This window comes from Papio anubis, chromosome 6, assembly GCF_008728515.1.
Source record: "Papio anubis isolate 15944 chromosome 6, Panubis1.0, whole genome shotgun sequence".
Taxonomy (NCBI): domain Eukaryota; kingdom Metazoa; phylum Chordata; class Mammalia; order Primates; family Cercopithecidae; genus Papio; species Papio anubis.
Genome location: NC_044981.1, coordinates 158,674,232 through 158,697,505, shown reverse-complemented (window position 1 = coordinate 158,697,505; position 23,274 = coordinate 158,674,232). Strand labels below are relative to the sequence as shown.

Here is a 23,274-nt window from a genome sequence, read left to right as displayed (position 1 = left end):
AACTCATCAGTATCTTGACTGCCTGAAAACCCTGCTGTTCTATGCCCTATTTGTATCACTCTGCCTGTACTAGAGTCTTGGCTAGCCTTGAAACTGTTTTTGTGTGTGAAATGCTACTCTTTTCCAGTGCCTGTTTCTACACATAGATGTACCTCCCTGATTCTCTGCAGAGTGAAACTGACATATTATCCATTTGACCACTTAGAAGCTTTATCAAGACTTGTAGAAGTGAAAAAATAGATCTGTAGGGCAGTGGGTTAATTTATGCGCTTAAGAAGTGAATGGCTCAAAAATCTCACTGGGGAAACAGAATTTAGTAGCCTTTTCTACCTACATAGTAGATCCTTTGTTGATGCTTTATAAGAAACAAATATCTTATCTTACAGTGATAAAATGTGTGGGGCAGGGGAGTCTCCCTGAAAATACTGCTTCAGAATGAGGCAAGCCAGTACAGACCAGTACTGTGGTATGGGTTTTGGTTATGAATATATGCATGCATGCTTTCTATCTGGGAATATCCAGCTACCTGCATAAATGCATCATTAAAGCCGGGTGGGAAATGGAGAGGTTAATTGACTTTACTTGGGTCACCCAGTGAGAAAGAAACCAAACTGAGAGTTTAATCTGGGGAACTTGAGCTTAGATTCTTGCTGAAAGCACTCACATGGAGTCACATTAGTTTTCTTATAAGGTTGAGGGAGAGTTGACACTTACTCTGCAGGCTTTTCCTGAAAAGAGCAAAATTCACTGGACTCTCTAAAGTGGGGATTAAGATTCTAGAACTGGATAAGAAGTGAAACATGGAGTGTTCCCTTGCTGAAGAGAAAATGGAAGAGTATTGGCGTACTTGGAAAAACGAAATTATGAAAATTAAAAGGGAAACACTCATAGAATATGATTTGTAAAGTGACTAGTTAGCCAAGTGGGTTTGTTGTAGGGAACCATACTCATTGATGCCAGTCTATGGCATGCACTGGGCATGGTCCACCTGTACCTCTGAGTATGATTAAAACACTTTAGTGATTTTTTTTTAGTATGATTGAACTATGGGTCCTCACAGCTAGTTTCAAAAAATGATATTTTTGTCTAGTTTCAGAATGACCCTAATTTTTTTAATGTGTTATGAATCTTCAGTTGTGCATACAGAATTTCATATTAATTTAGAATGCCATGCTAATAAGTGTACACTCAGAGATGGCCATAATTTAAGGCTAGCAGTAGCATCTCATGGACACATGAACTCTCCTCCTCCCATAATGTGCTACAAACAAATGAGAACCCTGCTCTGTGTCTTTGTCTCTGAATAGGATATTTTTATTTAAAGTAGTTTAGATAAAGGACAGTGTAAACCAATATGACATAATCTATACATTGTTCAATGTTATAAAAATATAAACTTTGCATAAACAGATAGACTTCACAAAATAAATGCAGTGTGTCCAAAAAATTAAGTCTTTATGATTTGGGTCCCCCGGTACTGGGCTCCCTTATTAAATTCATTTCCTTGGGGCAGGGAGCATACTTTGGTGCTTAGCATAGTGCCTGCTACATAGTAGATGTTTAAGATGTTTCATGAAGTAAATGAATGGTATGCCAAGGTATACAATAACTATGATAATGAATGATATCATAGTCATTGTATGCCTTGGCCTCTCCATAATCTTAGAATAGGAATCAACTTTGCAGTCATCTAACTCAATTCCATCCTATATAAGATAATTACTCTTATATGCTTGGATTTTAGTCATCTGAGTTTTGATAGAGCACATTGAGTAAAAGAATAGTCATTGCTTTTCACAAAACTGTTTTCATTGTTAAAGAACTTGAAAGTTATCTGACCTAAATCTGTTTCCACCCATAACTTCTAGTTTTCTTCTTTAAAAAAAATGAAATCTAAGGAACGTTCAATCTGTAGGCTCTTCAAATGTTTAAAGCAACTACAATGATTTACTTCCTAGGGCTTTCCTTCTGTACTAAACTTATGACTCAAGCATAAAAAAGGGACAGAGTATTCTCCCGCCTCAAAGAAGTTTTCTTTCCTAAGAACAACTTTGGAGCCACGAAAGGTATGGCAAGACTATGAAAGAAGATCTTGAAATTAGATTGTGCATGTGCTCTGAAGTAGGACCAGGAGATTGCTGTTGGAACATAGATAGGGCCTATGTGGACACTGATCCAGGATTGATTGTAGAGAGGGAAAAGGCAGTATGTATGCAGGGCGTTCTTTGTGGAATGGTGCTGGTGTTCAGGTTGGAGAATGAAGAGGCAGGGTTGGAAATGGCCATTCAGAGTGAGCAGGTATGGTGGCCGCTGTGTCAGGCACTGAGCTTATCACCAGGGTTCCTCACAGTGGGATGTGTTGAGCCACTGGAAATTTCATGCCTACTGGTGATTTTTGTAAAGCAGCTCCCGGTATGTCTGTATGCTGATAAAGACATACCCGAGACTGGGCAATTTACAAAAGAAAGAGGTTTATTGGAATTACAGTTCCACGTGACTGGGGAGGCCTCACACTCATGGTGGAAGGTGATAGGCACAAAGGAGCAAGTCATGTCTTACGTGGATGGCGGCAGGCAAAAGGAGTGTGTGTAGGGAGCTCCTCTTTTTAAAGTAACCAGATCTCATGAGACTCATTCACTATCATGAGAATAGTGCAGGAAAGACCCGCCCCCATAATTCAGGCTCCTACACTGGGTTCCTCTTATGACACATGGGAATGGTGGGAGTTACAATTTAAGATGAGATTTGGGTGGGGACACAGCCAAACCACATTAATGTCCAAGGCAAACCTTTTATAGCTTCAACTGCGTGACCCATCACGCTGTATCTGGAGGTGGTTCATTTTACTGAGCATTCTTTTGTCTCCTCTAAAGGAGTTTCCATGTCCTCTTGGCAGTCAGCATTTTTGTTGAGGCCATGGATGCTGCTGACACATTCTTTGGTAAATGTCATGTTATATTAATAGATTTTCTCCCGGGGCCAAATGGATAACTTTAAGTTTCAAATACAACTTTATTTCAGTAGATAGTAGTGTCCAGTCTCTTGAAAACAACCAACTACACAAATAAAAAGCTTGCCATGTACTCCTGCTGGGCCTGCATTAGCCTGGGCACTTGCTGGAGGGGTGATGTATATTGGGGTGGGGGGCATCCTCTGTCCTTCCCCACCTTGAGCTTCTCTCCTGTGCTGCCATTTTGCTCTCTTCTGTTTCTGCTACCTCGGTGTTGAAGCACAATTTAGGAGCTTAGCAAGAGGGCACAGGAAAGTTCTAACTCAGCTGACACTGTCATGGGATATGTTTAAGCCGTCAGGTGTAAGAAGTGTGAAAAGCAGATTTTATCTCATTGGCTCCTGTACAAGTTGTTTAGAGGTCACCAGAGGAAATGTCAGCTTCACCTCCAAGCATATACTGATGTTCCTCCTCCAGTGATCACTTCTTTCTCAGCTGCTGGTTTTTCACTGTTATCCACCCTGATTTTCTCTATTGGAGTCTCCTTGGTCTTCCAGGACGTCTTGGGTAGAAACTAAAGTGGTTTCGGTGCAGCTCTTTTTCGTTTTCCATGGGGCATTCTCATACATATTTGGTTTTAGCAAACTCCGGGATCACAGACTAAACCCAATATAACTGTACCAACAAAGTAGCTAGCCTTTAACACCATCAAGAGGGACTCAGCTCAGACCTGAACTCACTCTCTGTATTAGTCTGTTCTCGCCTTACTATAAAGAAGTACCTGACACTGGTTAATTTTCAAAGAAAAAGAGTTTAATTGGCTCATGGTTCTACAGCCTGTACAGGAAGCATAGTGGCTTATGCTTCTGCAGAGACCTCAGGAAACTTCTAGTCATCGCAGAAGGCAAAGGACGTATGAGATGTTTTACCTGGCCAGAGTGAGGAGGATGTGCTGCACACTTTTAAACAAGCAGATCTCGTGAAAACTCACTCACCATCCCAAGAACAGCACCAAAGGGATGGTGCTAAACCATCCAGGAGAAACTGCCCCCAGGATCCAATCACCTCCCACCACGCCCCACCTCCAACACTGAGGATTACAATTGAACATGAGATTTGGGTGGGGATACAGATCCAAATCATATCACTGTTTCTCCTTAACTCTAGAAGAGCCAAGCTCTCTGAGTAGAGTCCTTCCACTGAAGCCCTTTTCTTCCACAAAGAAATCGCCTTCAAACATTATCTCCACTCACTCCAACAAACCAATCTCTATAAACACGATGTTCATGAGATGTTTCAAAATAGCCCATGTTTGGAAGAAAAGGATGTACTTTCTGCTCGATTTGGCTTTGAGCCTAAAACTGCTAAAAAAAAAAAAAAAAAAAAAGTCTGTTAAAAGAATTACGTCAGTGATTTTTAGATCTGTAAATTCACATATGCAATCAGCACCTCTTTTGGTTTATAGTATCTCTTGTATCTGGTGCTTGAATTGAAACCTCCAGTTTAATATTCTACATCAGCCTTTCATGTGGAGCCTTTCACAGCTGAAAAAGTATTTTCACACACATTGTCTTTATTGAGTTGATAACCACGTGAATTGGTTAAGGTTGGGATCCTGTGACTATTTTACACCCGAGAAAACTATACAAGGTTCACAGAGAATAAGAGAATTACCAAAGGAACAGTATGAGGTGGGTACTCGAACCACATGTTTTGAAAAAAGTGTAAAGGTTTTCTCATTCTGCTACATTGCCTCTTCTCTTAGCAGGGAGCTAAATATCTTTAGTTGGTACGTCATTATTTTTAACACGACTTGCTCCGTAGAGTCCCTAAGGCATTTAAAATATTTTAAACCTGCAGGATCACTGTCATCTTTTTCTTCTAAGATGTTCTTATATGTTTCTTTGATTTATGTTTTGGAGGCTCCATCTTTGTTGAGGCCGTGGATGCCGCTGACACATTCTTTGGTAAATGTCATGTTATAGATGTTCCAGCCATCTATTAAATTCCGTCTCATGGTATCAAGATAATAAGAGCTGAAAATTAGCTGAAATGTGGACCCTTGAAACCACAGAGCTACTGTCATTTAGACTAAGCTGTTACTAGTTTTTCCTGGAGGGAAAAAGACTTTGAAATCACTTACAATGAAGGATGCAGATAACGCTGGAACCTCTTGACCTGAGCTCTTGTCCTTCCTGTTGTTTTGTTTCCTTCGGCAACATGGAAAACTTTTAATCATGACTTTGTTTACTTTATGTTTAATTTGGAGCAGGGTATTCAGTGGTAAGTTTTTGTTTCGTTTATTTGGAAACCTATGATTTTGAAGAAGGGGTGGCAGGAGAGTGAACTGCTTCAAATGTTAGGTTCTATATATTATTCTAATTTATCATTTAGTGGGGAAAAGAAAAGTAAGTTTACCTTGTACAGCTTGAAATTTAGTGGGCATTTGTTTTCAAATGGCTATGCATTGTATTGAACTTGGAAAATTAAGAGGAGTTTAGAAAAAAATATCCATAACATTGGAAAATGTGCTGTGAAATACATAGTTTAGGTGAAATATGTACTAAATAATATCACAAATCTAGGAAAATATCAATATATATGTTCAGAAGCAGAGCCCAATCCAAGTTTCATAACAATGCCAATTTCGTCTTTATTAGATGAGGCTTTCTTTGTTAAGATTAGTCAGAACAGAAGACCAAGGCAGTCAGTAGCACCCCCCCTTATTTTAAGGTTACAGTTTTATGAATACGAATTTTGAAATAAATGCCTCATTTAGGAGAAAGAAACTCATATTGTTAAAAAGTGGAGAAAAGTAGTTTACTTTAAATTTCTCAAAGATTTATATACAAAAACTTCTCAATATTGCCCGGCCTACTCCAATCATGTAGATTTCAGAATCTTTAAAGCACATGTGAAATGTGCATCTTTAACTCCAGTAGGGATCAGCAAAAGGGAAGTCAAAGGAGGCTGGATTTATCAGTCCGTTCTCACGCTGCTATGAAGAAATACCAGAGACTGGGTAATGATAAAGAAAACAGGTTTAATTGACTCACAGTTCCGCGTGGCTGGGGAGGTCTCAGGAAACTTACAATCATGGCGGAAGAGGAAGCAGCGTGTCCTTCTACACAGGGCAGCAAGAGAGAGAAGAAATGAGAACCATGCAAAGTGGAAAGCCTCCTATAAAACCATTAGATCTCATGAGAACTTATTCCCTATCATGAGACTAGCATGGGTGGAATCACACCCATGATTCAGGGACTCCCACCGAGTCCCTCCCTTGAAAAATGGGGATTATGGGAACTAATAATTGGGTGGGGACACAGCCAAACCATATCAGCGGGGCAAGCCCAAATTTGGAAATATTGGAAGAAATCAAGAGAAAGAGATGACGGTGGATGTTTGTTACTTCACTAGACTCAGCCCTTTTGTGAAGCCTCCTATTAGGCAATCAGTAATTTTTGCTTATTGAATATTGGATTTGATTGATTAAAAGGACACGTAAAGTACAAGATCCTGGATATATGCATTAATTAGCAAAAGTTGATGCAGAGCTGTGCTGTCCAACATATCAGTCACTAGGCACATATGACTTTTTAAATTTTCATGAATTAAAGGAAATTATATAGTCAGATTATTAGCCACAGTGGCCACATTTCAAGGACTCACTGGGCAGTTGCACTAGTGGCTGTTGCATTCATTGTACTTTACAAATATAGAGCATACCTGTCAACACAGAAAATTCTCTTAGATAGCACTAGTTCAGAGGATTCTCCCTGGGGCAGTCATGTGCTCCTGTTCGGATTTTTAAAAATATTAAGAGTACTTTTCTAAAACTAGGAAGAAAGAGGAGCTGGAAAAAATTTACTTGGCTATTGCAGAAATGGGGTGTATGGTAGGGATGGGGGGGGTAGCATACTGCAGCAATTCAAGTGTTAGCAAAGTTTTATGGTTACTGAGCCCAAAGCTTGAAAATGAGACAGGCCTTGCCTTGGTCATGCAGCCAGCAGTGATAGATCAGATCTGGGACCAGGACCAAGGTTGTTAGCTTCCCAACTTACGGTTTTATCACCATATTGAATTCCTTCCCAGACGTATGCTTTGGCATATAATTTTGGAGCCAGAAATATTTGATTTTTATAAGACAGAGAGGCTTTCAGTCTTTCCCACCCTATACCAAGACAGGAGGGGAGGTGACTTTCTTACACAGAGAAACCCACTTCCTAGGCTGCCATCTGTCGAGGACGTCTCCCTCACCTTCTCATCCTCAGAGTGGGTCGGCGAGGAGGCCCACCAGAAGATGATGATGGCCATGGAACAGCTCCATGTGGCCTATGTGAGTTCCGTGTCAGTAGCAGCTGTGTCTCAGATCACTTTGGGCTGCAGTCTGGGCTCTGCAGCAGAAGAAGCCCCAATGCCTTACATGTCTCCTTAGGACCTCGTTTGTTCTCCATCCTCTTACATCCTCCCCATCTGAATAGCAGCCACCTTCCAATGCATGTGGTTCTTAATGTGAGAACACACTGGGCCTCCCGACATTTAAATGCTGAAGGAAGCACCGTGCTTCTGGACAGGAATTTATCTGCTTGAGACCACATGGTTATGGAAAATGTTATTTTGTCAATGAAATGCAAATATACATTAACCAAGTATCCTTACATTTATAGAAATTCTTTTTTATAATTATTTCTTCAAGTCGGCAGAAAAGCACCAAAACAAACAAACAACAAAACAAACAAACAAACAAAAAAGAAAGTTGTCAGAAATGACCCAATAAAGTAGGTGAAAAGTAGTTTTTACAAAACTTTAGTTTACTTGAACGTTTCAAATAATACAATAGTTGTTTAGTTGAAGGTTAAATTTAAGATACATTTAAGACAATGTGACACAAAGATACAAAAATGAGCATATGCTGTTAGAAAAATGGTGCCAACAGACTTGCTCTAAGCAGGCTTGCCACACAACATCAATTTGTTAAAAGGGTAATATCTGCAAATTACAATAAAGTAAAAGTGCAATAAAATGAGGTATGCCCACACATGTTTTAATAAGAGAAAAATTCCCGTGTACTCCTGTGAGGATGCTGGGATGAGCCCATGGGAACTGGCTGAGTGGTAATAACTTGCCATCCCATGTTTCACACTGAAGTGTTAGATTTGGATCATGCTTGGATGCCTGCACACCCTCCTGACACGCAATGATGTTTTCCCAGGTGGTTCTTCACTGTCCCATGTCAGTAGACTCCCAGTAGATCCACCCTGTCCAGTCCTATAGACAGGCTTCAGCATGCCTGCAACTAGAGCTGGTGCCACTTGTCCTCAGGCTGAGACACTGTTACATGTAATATAAAATTCTATTATATTTTATAAGTCTGTGTTCAATACCTCTGAATACAGCATTTCTCCTCAAGTTTATGCCCATTCTAAATGTAAACGCAGATTGAATCATGATTTGAAGTGTAGTGTTTCATCTCCAGGCAACATCTGTGTTTAATGACTAGAGTGTAGTGTATTTGGAACCATCAAAAAGAGGACTAGTACAGCACTAATACAGCAAATAACAACTCCAATCCCTGTCCTTGTCCAGGGTAGAAACTGGTGGATGCAAAGTTAAGTGTGTAAAAAGAACACACTTTGCATGCAATTCCTTTCTTTCTCTACACATTATTTGTGAGATTGCAATACAAAAGAAAATACGCCAGGAACTCAGATCACTGAGAATGTTTGTATACATTCTAGGATTAATGTCTCACCAATATCTGACTCATTATCAAACTGAGAATGGATTTCCTGTTTTTGATAAGGTAACCAAGTTCCTCTTCCTAAATGTGTGACCTTCAGCAAGATCCTTAACCTTTTGGAACCTCTTTTCTTATCCTCAACTTCTACCCCTAAATCTGAGTGTGTCTGTGCACTTTTCTCTTGGGCAGGGATAGTTGGAAGCTGATAAGCAATGCTGGAATAAATAATCAAATGCACATTAAGCAATTTACTCAGGACCTGATTCCTACTTAGTGATTCCTACTTACGATTCTTAGTTTCTTTCCCTGATTCTCCCTATGTTTCTCTTTGTGGTTGCTGTCATTGTTATTTTGTGTCTCAGATGTACTATGTTGGGTTCCATGGTTCTTATACAACACAGTGTCAATATTTGTCCAAGCCTGACCCTCTGTATGTGTTTATTTCTCTTTCTTTCTTCATCTTCTGGTTATCTTCCCTTGCCCCGTTAAATTCAAAAAGGATTTAATACCTACTATGTGTGAAAATCTATTATCTGAAGTAGAAGCTGTAAGTGACTCAGAGCCAATATGACCATCATCCTTTTTCAGCTCACCTGCCAATGTTGGTAACATGAAGCACCCACTTGTATTCTTTGGTTTCAGTATCAGAAATAGCAAAGAAATAAGCCAATGCTTTGTGTGATTTATGTAGGTAATCCCACTTCCCTTTGCTATGCTTGCTGGAAAGCTCAGAAACAGGTGGGTGTCTTGCCTCTAGCAAGCACATAAAACTTCGGGAACTGACCTGGGACTGGAACGTCACCCCCGACTGGGTCAACATATGCTACCTTTCTGTTTCTTGGTCAGCCCCCTCCTCTCCACAGATATCTTCACTTGTTTGTGTTGTTATGGGCTGTTTCGTGTTCTTTCTGAATCGAACATGGTTAAAGGAACCAGTAAGCTTACAAATGTTGCAGGGATGCATTGTGTAAACACATTTTCACCTGAGAATTAGGCCAATCCAGTTTAAACTAGAATCATGTTGTTTGGATTTTGCCTGTTCCCTGATGTCCTCTTTGGTGTCTACTGTCTCTGGTCTAGTTGGGGCTGTTGTGCTGTCCAGTTAATATACAGGGATGCATTTAGGTGCTCACTCATTCAGATACAGGAGGGAGGGGAGCCCACCGTTCCCTGTTGTATAACACACTTGATTGTATGCACCATAAAGCCCACTTGAAAGTTAATTAGCCTATGTATGTATTGGTTAACTCAGTTCCCCTGCCATGAAAATTTGAAAACTACTTGATTGAAACAAAATGAACAGACAACGTATCATTCAGTCAATGTGGGGAAGGGAGAAGTATGAAAAAGGAGGAGAAAACTTTCATTTGGAATTGTCACATTATCACAACAGACAGCTCTTAAGCTTGTCCTGTGGGCCGACAATTCTTTTCGGTGGGATTTAAATAAGGTTCTTGGTAGATGTTTGAAGATACTGTAAACACATATGTTTGTAGTATCTTCAAGACCTCTGATGACTTTCTTTTTTTATTTGTAATTTTTGTGGGTACATAGTAGGTGTACATATTGATCGGGTCCACGACGTGTTTTGATACAGGCATGCAATGTGAAATAAGCACAGGATGCAGAATGAGGTATCCATCCCCTCAAGCATTTATTCTCTGAGTTACACACATGCAATTACGCTCTTTAAGTTATGTTAAAATGTACGATTATGTTATTACTGACTGTAGTATCTGGTAGCTTTCAACCAAGTGAAAATGTTTATTTGGGGAAAACGTGCTGATCATAGTAACCATCGTTTCATCCCTGTCACTTCCTCAGTGCAGCTCTCAATTCACAGAGAATCACAATAAGGAAAAAGCACCTCAAATCTGCCTTTGCAATGAATTTCACATATCACATGTATCACAAAGGCCCCCAGCTGTGGCATGTAGCACACATTTCTAGGATGTAGACTTTGCTACACACAAACACACACACACGGTAATAAGATAACAAAAAGCACTGTCCCCTTACTACAATTTTTCTATCAAAGGGAAAAAAATGGGAAGAGGAGGCAAACACTAAATACAGATATTTAAGTTTCACACGTTCAGGCTCTATCTGCTACTTGGTAGTGTTTAAAATGTTCAAAAGCTGAGAGGAGGAGGAGGAAGCCTTTCCCCTTGGCACATACATAAGCTCATGAATTGAGCTAGTGGCAACTCTAGAAAACTAAGTAGGTAGTGACAGACTTTGGCAGGTGATGCTTTTCTTGGTTGTTGTGACATATAGTAAGGGGCATAAACCTTCAGTGTGCAACTTGATGCCATTCCTACCTACACACATGTATACGCTCCTTCAGACAGACTTTTAGACCTTTTCCAGAAAGTTCCCTCATGCCACCTCCAACTCAGTTACCTACACTTTTCAACTGACCAGAGGGATGGCTTCTGCAGCAGGCTAGAGGGGAAGGCCCCACGAACTGGGGTTAGAGGAAGTGAGGAAACTCAGCAGCCGCCGGTGGCTCTGCAGTCAGGAGAGCCACAGTGCAAACTGCAGTGTCCAAAACCAGGCGGAGCCCCGGCAGTCCATCTGCCATGGCACAGAGATGCTGGGCCGTCTCCTCAGGTGGACACAGCATGCTTCGGGCTGATGATCAAAGATGAAGAACAACTGGCACAGGTTCCTGAGAAATTTGGCCAGCAGAGAAACATAGGTTCAAATGGAACATGCGCAGCATCCACAGAGCTGCAGGCCCAGTGTTCAAAATGCAATTAAGATTGAAGAAAGGCCAGGCACAGTGGTTCACACCTGTAATCCCAGCACTTCCAGAGGCCAAGGTAGGAGCATCGCTTGAAGCCAGAAGTTTGAGACCAGCCTGGGAAGCAGTGAGACTCCATTTCTACAAAAAAAGTTTAAAAATTAGCCAGGCATCTGGCGTGGTGACACACACCTGTAGTCCCAGCTACTCAAGACGCGAAGGTGGGAGGATCGCTCGAGGCCCGGAGTTTGAGGTTGCTGCGAGCCATGACCGCACTACTTGCACTCAGCCTTAGTGACAGATGGAGAGCCCTTGACTCAGAACAAACAAGCAAGCAAGCAAAAACGCTGATGAGGAAGAGATGATGCAATTCAGTGAAATCAAACACCTAGATAGAAAGCTGCTTGAATCAGGGACTGAGGCTTTTACCCCAGTTAGGAAAACAAATCAACACAAACAAAACCACAGATGACACAAAACTGAGGTGATTGAGTTATCGCTCATTGTTTGTGTCATAATGCTGACCATTGCAGGATGACGGAGGTCCTTCAGAACACACAGCCACGTCCACCTGCAGCAGTTTGGCAGCACGTGACAGTATCCTACTGCTAAAACATGGCCACAATAGCCTTTAAACAAATAGCTTGGTAGTAGGAACTTGAGGGATTTAAGTGACCTCCAACCTTCAAGGGAGGCAGCTCAGGTGTGTGTGTCTGGAGCCCAGGAGCTGTAGGCCAGGGAAAGGGGCTGGCCTCATCCTCTGGGCCTGTCAGATTCAAATCCCCCCAGCATCAGGGCCAAGACTGTGCAGTGAACACTCCCAGACACACGAACACCAGTGTCTTAAGGGATAGGCCCATTACAGTTTTGCTCATTGAATTAACCATGTCAAAGGAGACTCTTCTGCTAAAACGGATTTATCGGAAATAGAACTGTTTCTGTGGAAGTCCTCTCTGCAGTAAGGGTGTGACAATCCACAATTAACATTTTACAGATGACCCACAAAAATAATTCAGCTACAGGTTCTTTCCCAGGAGCCTAGAGGAGGCAGCGACTCTATTTCTAAAAGTCCTACCTAGTGGCTTCACAGAAACTTTTTGATCTTCTGGCTAAAGGGACTCCGAGCCTGTCTGTGTTAAAGAATGCCTCCTTAGCCTAGCAAGGAAAATATGATCTCCAAATAGAATCCTAATCACATCTTTTCCTGGTGGTTAATGGCGTTTCAGAGCTTGGTAGGCATGCCACCTAGTGTTCTCATTCAAGAGGCTTGGCCACTTTCAAAGAGAAATGAAGGACACCCACACATCCAGAGGCACTGACAATGGCTTTGGGCCTGTGCTGCGGAGTGAGTCGGAGGGACGCGGCTGCAGCTTGTTCTATGGCTCTTTATTTAATTTTTTAATCTGGCAGCTGCCACTGAGATTCAAATGTCCCCGTGCGAAGCACTCTCTTTAATTTGTTTTCTGTATTAAATGTACAGACAAACTTCTGCTGTCTTTGTTGTATTCTTGGTGTAGTCGGAAGGCACAAAGAGAATGTGCTTTGCTTTTATTTTTTGCTTAATCATATCAAAGTCCTTTTAAATGATAGGCATTAGTAATTGTTCTTTTTCTTTTTTTTGACACACACCTGGTAGAAGCACTATGTTATTTTGATAGAATATTTTTAAATGAGAAAAATAAGGCATAGTTACACCAGCGCCTTTTAGCAATGAAAGTAGCTTTCAAATTAAATTTTATATGGTAAATAATGCAATGCATTCTCATTATGTAACACTTAACCAATATAAAAAAGGTGAGGTAGAAACCGCTGATACAACCATTGCTAACCATTTTAGTGAAAATCCTCTCTGATATCTCTGGCATGCATTCACACTCACACATAGAAATAAGTTTTTTTCTTTTTTCTTCTGAATGTGTTTCACTTAATCATTTATAGCCATTCTCTCAAAGTTAATTTTTATAGTTCTATTTTGAAAATTTTTTTATTACTGCATAATATTCTATGGTCTGCTGCAATGGCTTTGATGTAAACATTTTCCTATTGATTTGTTACTGACATTTCTAGATTTTGGTGTGAGCGTCTGTGTATGTGTGTCTGTGTGTGACTATATACAGCAATCCAATGAATAGGGGTATACATATTTACATGCATTTATTTATTTTTTGTGTGTGTGAGTAAAATATTTATCCTTATACTTACTTCCTTAATTTCAGGCTGTAAGAATTCACACTTTTGCTTTCATTTTATGAAAGGACTCCTTTTCCCAGAAGAAAAAAAAAAAAAAAGGAATTTCATTGTGTTCGGAGTCTGATTAGCCAGAACAAATTATTCTTGTAACTTAAATTTTGTTTCATCTGTTTATTGAGCGTTTCCCTCTACTCCCATACATTAGGTAGGGTTTTCAAATCATAGTATAAGCCATATTTATGGCAGATAGTAACCTTTTCTCTACTGTAGGAGTTGCTTGTATATTGTTCCAGTCGATCAGTTTCTAATGTCTGTTGTTTTTTATTTATGATATCATCATATACAAATATTTTCATGTAGTCACCTGTCGATTATCAAGGTCTCCCCAGCCTCTTTTAATACATTTAGAACTTTCAATTGGCCTGAAATTTCCTTTTGTATGTGGTGTGCTGAAGGTGCCCAAGTTCATTTCTTTGAATAGATGGCCTTCTGTGACATTACCATTTATTAAACAATCCTTTCTCCCAACATGTCAGAATATCAGCTGGGCCAAAAGGAAGTAAAATATATTCCAAGATTTACTTATGGGTCCTCTATTATTCGGTATTATCCATGAGGAAGTGTGGCTCTTTATACTATTTGGAATCCAGTGACTACACAGTTCTTCCAGTGCATGAAAACACTAGCCTAGCCTCAAGCCACTCAACTTCTTCATAATTTTCTTGGCTCTTCAGGGATGTGTATTCTTTATTAGATTATTCATCTAATTCCACCCCTCCCCAGATCATAATAGGTCCCTCTGCTGGTACTTTTATAGGACTTTAAGGCTTAGTCATGTGCCCCAAGCTCCCTCTGCTTAGCAGGTAAGAGTTGAATATTTAATTGAGAGCGAAGGGCGGCACAGATATGTTCTAACTACCATATTGCCAGAGGATCTTTTCTACAACTAATTATAAAACAATCCATAGTCTACCTGTAAAATTAAAACATTGAGCAGATTTTCTGTCAATGACGGCTACATGGTAGAGAGCACTCACAGCCTGGCTTCTCAAATAGCGTTTATATGGAGAATTCATGGAGATGGGGCAGCACAGATATTTATTGACACTGGATGTCAGACCACAGCCCTTAGAATGCAGGACATTTACATTGCATCATCAGAGGAGCACCAGTCCCTTCCTTAGGATAAACAGAAGCAGGGGTCCAAGTCTTGCTATTCTAGCAGTATGTCCTGTGGACCAGTCGCCCACCACCCCACTTCTACTTTCTGTATCAAGTGGTGGCCTTCTGCACTAAGCAGACAGATCCTCTGCAGCTCTGTAGGTCATACATTACCTGTATGCTGACCTGTACATGGAAGAAATCCACCAGTACAGCTTCTATTGCATATACCATCATGGAAGAATTTTTGACAATAGAATATGAGACTAGGGTTCTTTCGTTTGATTTGTTTTTAGCTATGATTGCCAAGGCATTGTCTTATAATAATCCAATGAATAGGGGTATACATATTTATATGCATTTATTTATTTTTTGGTGTGTTGCATAATTATATCCTATAACTATTCACAACATCTTCATAAAGTACCTACTATGTGCCAGACCGGTGTTGTAGGTGGTGCTGGGAATATAGTAGATACAAAAGACAATAAACAAAAAGCACCTTCTCCCCGGCTCACTTTTCTTTTCTCTTTCCTTTTGTTTCTCAATCTATGTTTTAAAAAGTTACATGATTCAAGCATTTTAATTTGGTCTGAGTCTTCCTGCTCCATGACCTCTGGGATAGCGTGCCTGAAGGGAGACTTGGAGGCTCCCATCCTACCAAGGTGATGTCCCACATGATGGATAAGATAGCCAGAGTTGGTTTCTGCTGCTTGCAAATGTAACTGATTAATCAGCTTTCAGGCTCAAGTGTAATTAAGTTTGAATTAAACTTACTGTGAAGTCCCTCTTGTCTCTTTAATAGAGCTTCACAGGGTGGAGAAAGACACCGCGATAGTCTGTGTAATTTCCAAGTTACCTAAAAACTCTCAGCATTTCTCCAGCTGTATCACAATATGGTTCTATATTTGAGATGATCCAAAATATTAGATCAGTAATTATCCTTTGGTTTAACTTCAAGTGCCTGCAGTTAGTATTTCTGAACTTGGAAGGACACAATGACTTTCTGCTGGGAAGATTCATTTGTAAAACACCAATTGGATTAGGATGTGTTTCCTATGAATGGGACTAGTTGTGTGTGAAATGAACAAGAACAAAGAACAAAGGAATGAATACTTGACTAGAGGTGAAAAATAAGAAACATGCCTTGAACAAGGATATAGAATTGATTAGAAGTCTGGTGTGAAGCCAAAATTGATAGTGATCTGGATAAATGATGAGATAAAGCCTTGCTAACTAACCCGAGAAGTGTGATACCTTTAAAATACTGTGTGTTTCATATTATTGGAAGAACTGTATTTTAACTTCAGAGTTAAGGTATGTAGAAATAGAAAAATGCAGGTTAAGTGAAATGAAATGTTTCAGTACAAATTCCTATTTATGTGTGCACTCAGAACCAAAAAGAAGATACTTATGGGTGCATGAGTTTGTGTGGTTGCGGGGGAGGGCAAGGACTTGGGATTCAGCTGACTTTTATTTAGTGTGTGGGCAAATTTTATTTATTTCCTGCATGCTGATGGAAGGGAAGTGTAGAGCAGCCTCGCATCAGCAAATATAAAGATACAAATTTTCTATATGTAGAACTATTTCTTAGAAGAAAATCATTGCTTTGGACAGCCCATCACCTTTCTCAAATGTGTTTTAAATCATACAACTTCAGGAATTGTACCTTTAAACTGCATACAAAATGCACTTAGAAAGTGGATGTAATTTATTTGTTCAGTGATTGCTCATTACATTTTATTCCTTACTGCCCTCTCTCCCTTAACATTTACTCTAAATTATAAGGATTATGCATAGAGCAGGATATATGGTGGCTTTTGAAAACTGACATGTCAGCACAGATCTATAAACACTTCTTATTCCAAGTACCAAGTACCGTGGACTCCATCTCATAGACTGATGATGACGATGAGAATAGCTAACACCCAGTGAGCATTTGCTCCAGCCAAGCACTCTATACCCATTATCTTATTTATTCCTCACAATAACCCTAAAAGTAATATTGCAATTCCATTATAGAGATGAAGAAACTAACTGCTCCAAAGACACAACTAAGCAGAGCCAGAATTTGAACTCTGGGAGTCATCCCCAGGAGACTGTGGCCCAGTTCCTTCCTTTTTTGACTGGCGTAAGACAAGCATGAGGAAGAGGAAATGAGGGCATCAAATTCACACATTACTTGAAATAGTAAATAGTGTTGTAAGTCAGATTCTCGCTGAGGCCATGACAAAGGAATTTAGTGAGAACGTCTGTTTATTTATTTATTTATTTTTAAACAAAGCTGCATCAAAATAGCTACCAGAAAATGTCCGGGACGCACTCCACATGTGGCCCACGAATGTCAAAGGTCAACACCAAGGAAGGGTTCGTCAGTTTTTATGGAGTTGGCACTTTAAATCTCAAGCCACTAAAGAACAATGAGATATCTAACACTGACTGGTGGTGAAATTCCTTGGTTTTCCATCTTGTACTCGGTGCTGTAATCTGGAGGCGCAAGTCGACGGAGATGCTGACTGCACAGCAATCAGGACATGAGACAGGAGTTCTGACTGTAGTAAGGCAATGACTGTAGTAAGGCCAGTGCACAGGCCACTAGAGGTGAGTCTCAGTTGGGGGCTGGAGAGCTGAGAGTGATCAAAGAGAGTCTTGGAAGCACAGCTCAGGAGGATGGCCAATGTCCTGTTTTGATCTTGGAAAGAAAGGTACAACAGAATGGCAGATGCTAGGCACTGAGAATTGGGGAGGTATTCACCTCTGCCCCTCAGTTTCCCCTCCCCCATCCCCAAGCCATTCAATTCCCCAGGGTGTATTCAGGGGCCAGGATCCCTTATCTCACCCCTAGGCTGTTTCTGTGGGCTCAGCCCCTCAGGGGGTTGCACTCTGCACTCCCACATGACCCCCTTCTTCCTCTTTCTTCTGGAGAGGAAGGCCTTGGACTCTGTGCGTATTTGTCTCTGATGGGTTAGATTTCATGAAGATACCACCGAGGCACCCATTGGCTTGTATGCCTCTGCTTTTATTTTGTTCCTTTGGTATTTCTGATTCTGAGTATACACGGATTCATTTCCAAGAATAGGAACGTGTCACTTTTGTAAAGTGCATGACAAACAGGTACTAAACCCAGGAAACAGGGAATTCAAATGGTTGGTTAGAGGAGCTCCATTTGCCCCGGGCATTGGTCTCTGTGTTAACTCATTTAGTTCTCACCACAAACCTATGAGGTGAGTACCTTATCTTATAATCCCATTTTGCAGGTAAGGAAGCTGAGCAAATAAAGAAAGTAATCACTTGACTAGTGTCGAAGAGCTCTTAACAGCCACGATTCAAACCCAGTCCATCTGTGGCCAGAGTGTGGGGTTTGAGCCGCCCTGGCTCTGCTGGATGAAGGAGTAGGCTCAGGCAACAGGCAGCAGGCAGCTCACAGAGTGCGTGCGAAACAATGGAACATCACTCTTGGTTGCAGACGAAATAGCTCAGCCGCTGGGCTTCTAGGAAAATTATCTAGTACAGGACGTGCCTCATTTCTCTTAATATCTGCCCCATCTCCCATCTCTGGGTAACTTGGGGTCCACTTCTGCCTACTGGCTAGCCAGGGCCCCAGGCAGCATCCTGCTCCTATCTGTCATTTAGTTACTTAGAACCAGGCAGCTTAATGGCTAAGAACATGTTTTGAGAGACGACTGCTAGCTCAGCACTCAGTTCTACTACTTACTCTGTGTCCTTAGGTGTTTTCTTTGAACCTGTGCGCTTCAATATCCTCAGCTGTAAAACAGGACAATAACAGGATCCACTTACGAGGCAGGCCTCTTGGAGTTGCTGTGAGAATTAAGAATATTTAGTGTATTTAAAATGCTTAGAAGAGTAACTAGAATAAAGGAAGAGCTATATAGTGTCAGGCTATCATCAGCATCATCAGTAATGATTTAACAAATACTCATTGAACACCTTAAATGTTCCAGTCCCCAAATATAGGCAAGTCCATATCCTCACAGGACTCATATTATGAGGAAAATAAATGCAAAATAAGCAAGTATACACAAAAGCATCATGTAATATAGCTATAGCAAAGTTATAAATTGTGATTATGAAGAAGATAATGGGCTGGGATAGAGTCATGGGCCGGGGCAGTTAGGTTGCTGGGGACAGCTGCAGCTGGGACTTGTAGGATGCGAGGTCTGTATTTCCAATCCCCTGTGTCATGCGTGTGCAGCCGTATGAAAGAAACTAAAAGACCCTGCTTTTTTACTGAACACCACACACCTTTCTCAGCATTGCATGTGTTAAATCCTTCATTGAAGCCTTCAGCTCTTACTGTAGATACAGGTATTTTCCCGGTTTGACATATGAGGAATGTGAAACACAGTGGTGAAGAAACTTGCTTAGGGCCACTCCATCAGCTAAATCATCAGAAAAGCGGCGTTTCAACCACTCAGGCTGTCACTCAGCTCATCACTCACACTCTTACATCTTACAGAATTGCTAGTCTAGGTTAGTTTTAGCTGCGAAATTTTTCCCACTGGCATACCATCTCCCGACTTGGGGTTGATAAATCTTAGCCTGTTTCTTCTATCCTCCTCCTTCCAGTTTCTCCACGACCCTACATTTTTTTCTGTGTGCACCATCCTTATAAGGACCTTTGGAGGTATTTCTGTTGCAATGCATAGTTCCTGCCTGTGTATTTACCAGCCTCAGACCACCAAGAGGCAATGGTGTCTGTTCAACCCAGTGGTTCTGACATCCTCAACTCTTGCAGGAACCATACTTCATATATCATGAAAATCTCCAGCCACAGAATCACTCATAGTATATGTTCAATAATTTATTAGTTTGTTAATAGAATGAATGAATTAATAATGTTATTTTCATATGTAATTCTTATTGTGATTGTTTTTATTTACCTTTCTTATTAAATGTATTGAATATGAACTTTGTGGTAAATTTGACTTAAATGAGACACAAAGCAATCACTCTGGTTTCTTACCTTTTAAAGCACCCTGTTCAGCCCATTTGTGTACCATTTGTGGTCCTTCCTTCCTTCTTTGTGGTCCTGAACTAAAGGCATGTGATAAGCACAGAAGAAGTGTCACTAAAATGGTTTCCAGCATTAATCGTGACCAGCATCTAAAAATGCTTCATAATGACCACGGAGGTAGAGGCCCAGCTAATTTGTCAGAGGTTCTGATAGTCTGTCTTCACAAATTCCTTCATCTAATATTTCAAGGATGTGTGACCTATTATACTTTTAATGCTTTCCAAGAATGCAGTAGATTTTATTAGGGGAAAATAATGTCTTTTCCAAATTGTTAATGTTATACTCTGCCTTCCTTTACTGTATTTTGCTTTTTGTTTTTGTATTATTTTGGACAGAGAGGGATAATGTTCAAATTAAAGTAAAAAGTAGCATGTCTGATACAAAGGAAAATAAATGGAAGAAAAATGCTGCTCAAGTGAACTTATTGCTTTTTAATTAGTGCCTATGGGAAGAAGGTTTTCCAGAGCAATCCCATTTGTACATAGGATCTTAAAACATTGATGTGTGAATTGCTCTCACATTTTCCACTCTCTTCTTCCCCAGAGCAGATATAAATAAATAACTAATGAAAGAGTTAGGCAACAGACCCTTTCATCCCTCACAAGGATACGGAGACGGAGAGTAAGAAAGGTAAAAGTGGAAACAAAATATTTGATAGATTCATGGGAACAGCTGTTATAGGAAACCCGGGGAGCCGCTCTCCTGTACAGGAGATGAAAGCTCACACGAAAATGTATGGTGGTGAATTTCACTTTGTAATGAGGTAGGCAGTCATGCGATAAAATCATTTTCCTTCTCGAGGACATTCTGTTGGATAGTTGCTTTCTTCCCCCATCACGTTTAACTGTTCTCTAGTATCAGAATGTCATCCCCACCTATTTTATTGCTATTTCCCCCCATATCCTCCTAGATACAAAGAGATATTGTAACAATGGCGAAGCTCCTGAAACCTTTTACCTGATGTAAGATAGAAGATCAAAAGGAATCATTCATAGAAATCTTACAGGACTTTCATATTTTTGGGGAGCAAATGCAGCTGTAACTCAGTTTTAACAACTGAGTCAGTAAACGTGGTACATGCCTTAAGGCTAATGTATTTATATATGAACAGTTTGGACCTACGGAGGAGATACATAATTAGAAATATTAATCCAACTCCTATACCTGCGTATCATGTGTATTTTCATCAGGGCATGCTAATCAGCTGTAGCTTGTCTATGATGTAGTGAAATAGAATATTTGCACATTTGTGGTTTGAGTATTTCAGAAGTCTTATTTTTTTTACATACAGTGTGATTAAATTTTTAAGAAAATTAATACATGCCCCTGTAAAGTGGTAGTAACTAGAGTTATTTGACAAATGCAAATGTATTGGTGATTTATTTATGATTTACAATTATAGAATCTTGAACAGAATGGGAACCTTGAAATCAGTTGGTCTAATTGTTTCATTAAATATCTGAAGAAAACTGAAGGAAAGAAATGTTAAATGATTTACCCAAAGTCCCTCAGCTAATAAAACAAGTTAGAACTGGACTTTGGTTCTTGATTTCTGACTTTGAAGCCAGTGTTCTTTCTAATCTATGAATTTAAATTAAGATACTGTCATGTCTGGGCAAGGTTTTACCAAATTTAGAATGATTAGATCAGTAAAATGGGAAGACATTTTTTATTATTAATTATATTCGTTCATTTATTATTAATTTACAAATAGAGGATGGTAATATTACTAATAGCTTGGGAATCAGGAAATATTCAGGAAGAGAGCTTTATGAATACCAAAATCCAAAATGTATAAAATCTTATTTTTGGCCATCTAAAATATCTTCTTTTCAAACTTAAACTACCGGCTAAACTAGCTCCTTAAACTCATCAGAGAAACACAATTTCAAAAAATATATTTGAAGTGTTTCTTGAGCCAAGGATAAATAAATTAGCGGCCCCTCCCCTTCAGCCTCTTCCTCATCATGTAGACCCAGGGTCATCTCCTTAGACATCTCATTCAGTCTGAAAGCAAAACTCTCAAAGGGTCGGCGCTCACTTAGAAGGAATACTTCTTTCTTTTCGTGGAAGATTATGAGGGAATCACAAACTCTTCAGGATAAAAGTAAAAACAACAAAAACAAGTAAACAACAACAAGAAAAAAATCTGACTCAACACAAAATCCAAACAAGGGAATGTGACAAATAGCTTTTCTGCCTCAATCCTGTTATCACAGAGCATCATCTTCCTGATGACCCCTCGTCTTAGGGCAAGGAGAGCCTGTAGTCTTCAGCACGGCTCAATTTGGACACTTGGGTGTTCGGAATCCTCTTACACATCTCACCAGTACAGCAGGATATAAAATTTAGGAATCTGACTGGCCAGGAAAAAACCTTCCAAGAAAACAGAAATACATATCAGAATAATGCGTAACAATAAGCTTTTAAATTTTGTTGATTTTTATATAGCAGGTCTGCGGGTATACATATACGTTTTTGCATATACTTTTCAATTCCCTCCTATATGGACTGGTACATGCATTTTTAATTTTCCCTGCATTATAGATTCTGGTCACAAACCTCTGTTCCTTCTGCTACTTTTCAGTGTACAATGAGTATACATAAGATTTATATCATCTTTAATAACATAAATAGTGATAAAGTATCACGGGAGATGCTGAGGTTGGTAGCTAGTCTCCTGAATCTCTGAAATATCATTATTATTGACATATTTTTGCCATTTTTCTGTCACTCATTTTGTTCCCCAAATGCTGCTTTGATTTTTTTTTTTTTTTTTTTTTTTTTGTAAAACGATTAGAATGATGGATGAAAGCCTGGGTTTGCCTTGCAAATGTCATAATTCCCTTTGGATTTTTAAACTGTAGACAAGTTCCATACATAACGCAAAGAATATCAAAGGTAAAATTTCAAGTAGCCAATATGAACTTTAATTTAGTTCTTCTAATTACTAGTTAGGGGCCACAAGACTGAAAAAAAAAAAAAAAAAAAACTTGGAAAGGAAAGAAGCAATGCACTGTCTTGGATTTTGATAAGAGTACCCAACTTTAAGTGTACCTAATCATTCTTTAAGCCTGTACCTATGATAAAGCTTTATTACTTGCTTCTAGAAAAACTTAATGGTTTATGCAGCTACTCAGAGATACGGAGAGAAATAAATTCATCTTACAAGGATATGCAACTTTTTTATATCAGTTCCATCAAAATTATTTTATTCTTTGATTGATACTATAATTTGACTTATACTTCATATAATGGCCCTTGAATTTTACTCCCAGCAAGAGCAGATTGCCTCTAACCTTTGAGCAATTTTGTCTTCAAAGTCTGTCTTTTATCTTTTAATACATCTCAATAAATGTAATGTTAATTAGTGAAAAAATGACTTTTTTTATTTAATGTGCCTAAAATGAAAAACTGTTATTAACGTTTTTACTTTAAAAATATTCTGTGTC

General features: G+C 39.7%; 1 protein-coding gene across 4 annotated transcripts in view; it reads left to right on the top strand.

Annotated features, from left to right (window-relative positions):
• Positions 1-23,274, top strand: part of PRKN (parkin RBR E3 ubiquitin protein ligase) — a 1,413,696-nt gene that overhangs the window by 542,812 nt on the left and 847,610 nt on the right. The window lies entirely within an intron of this gene.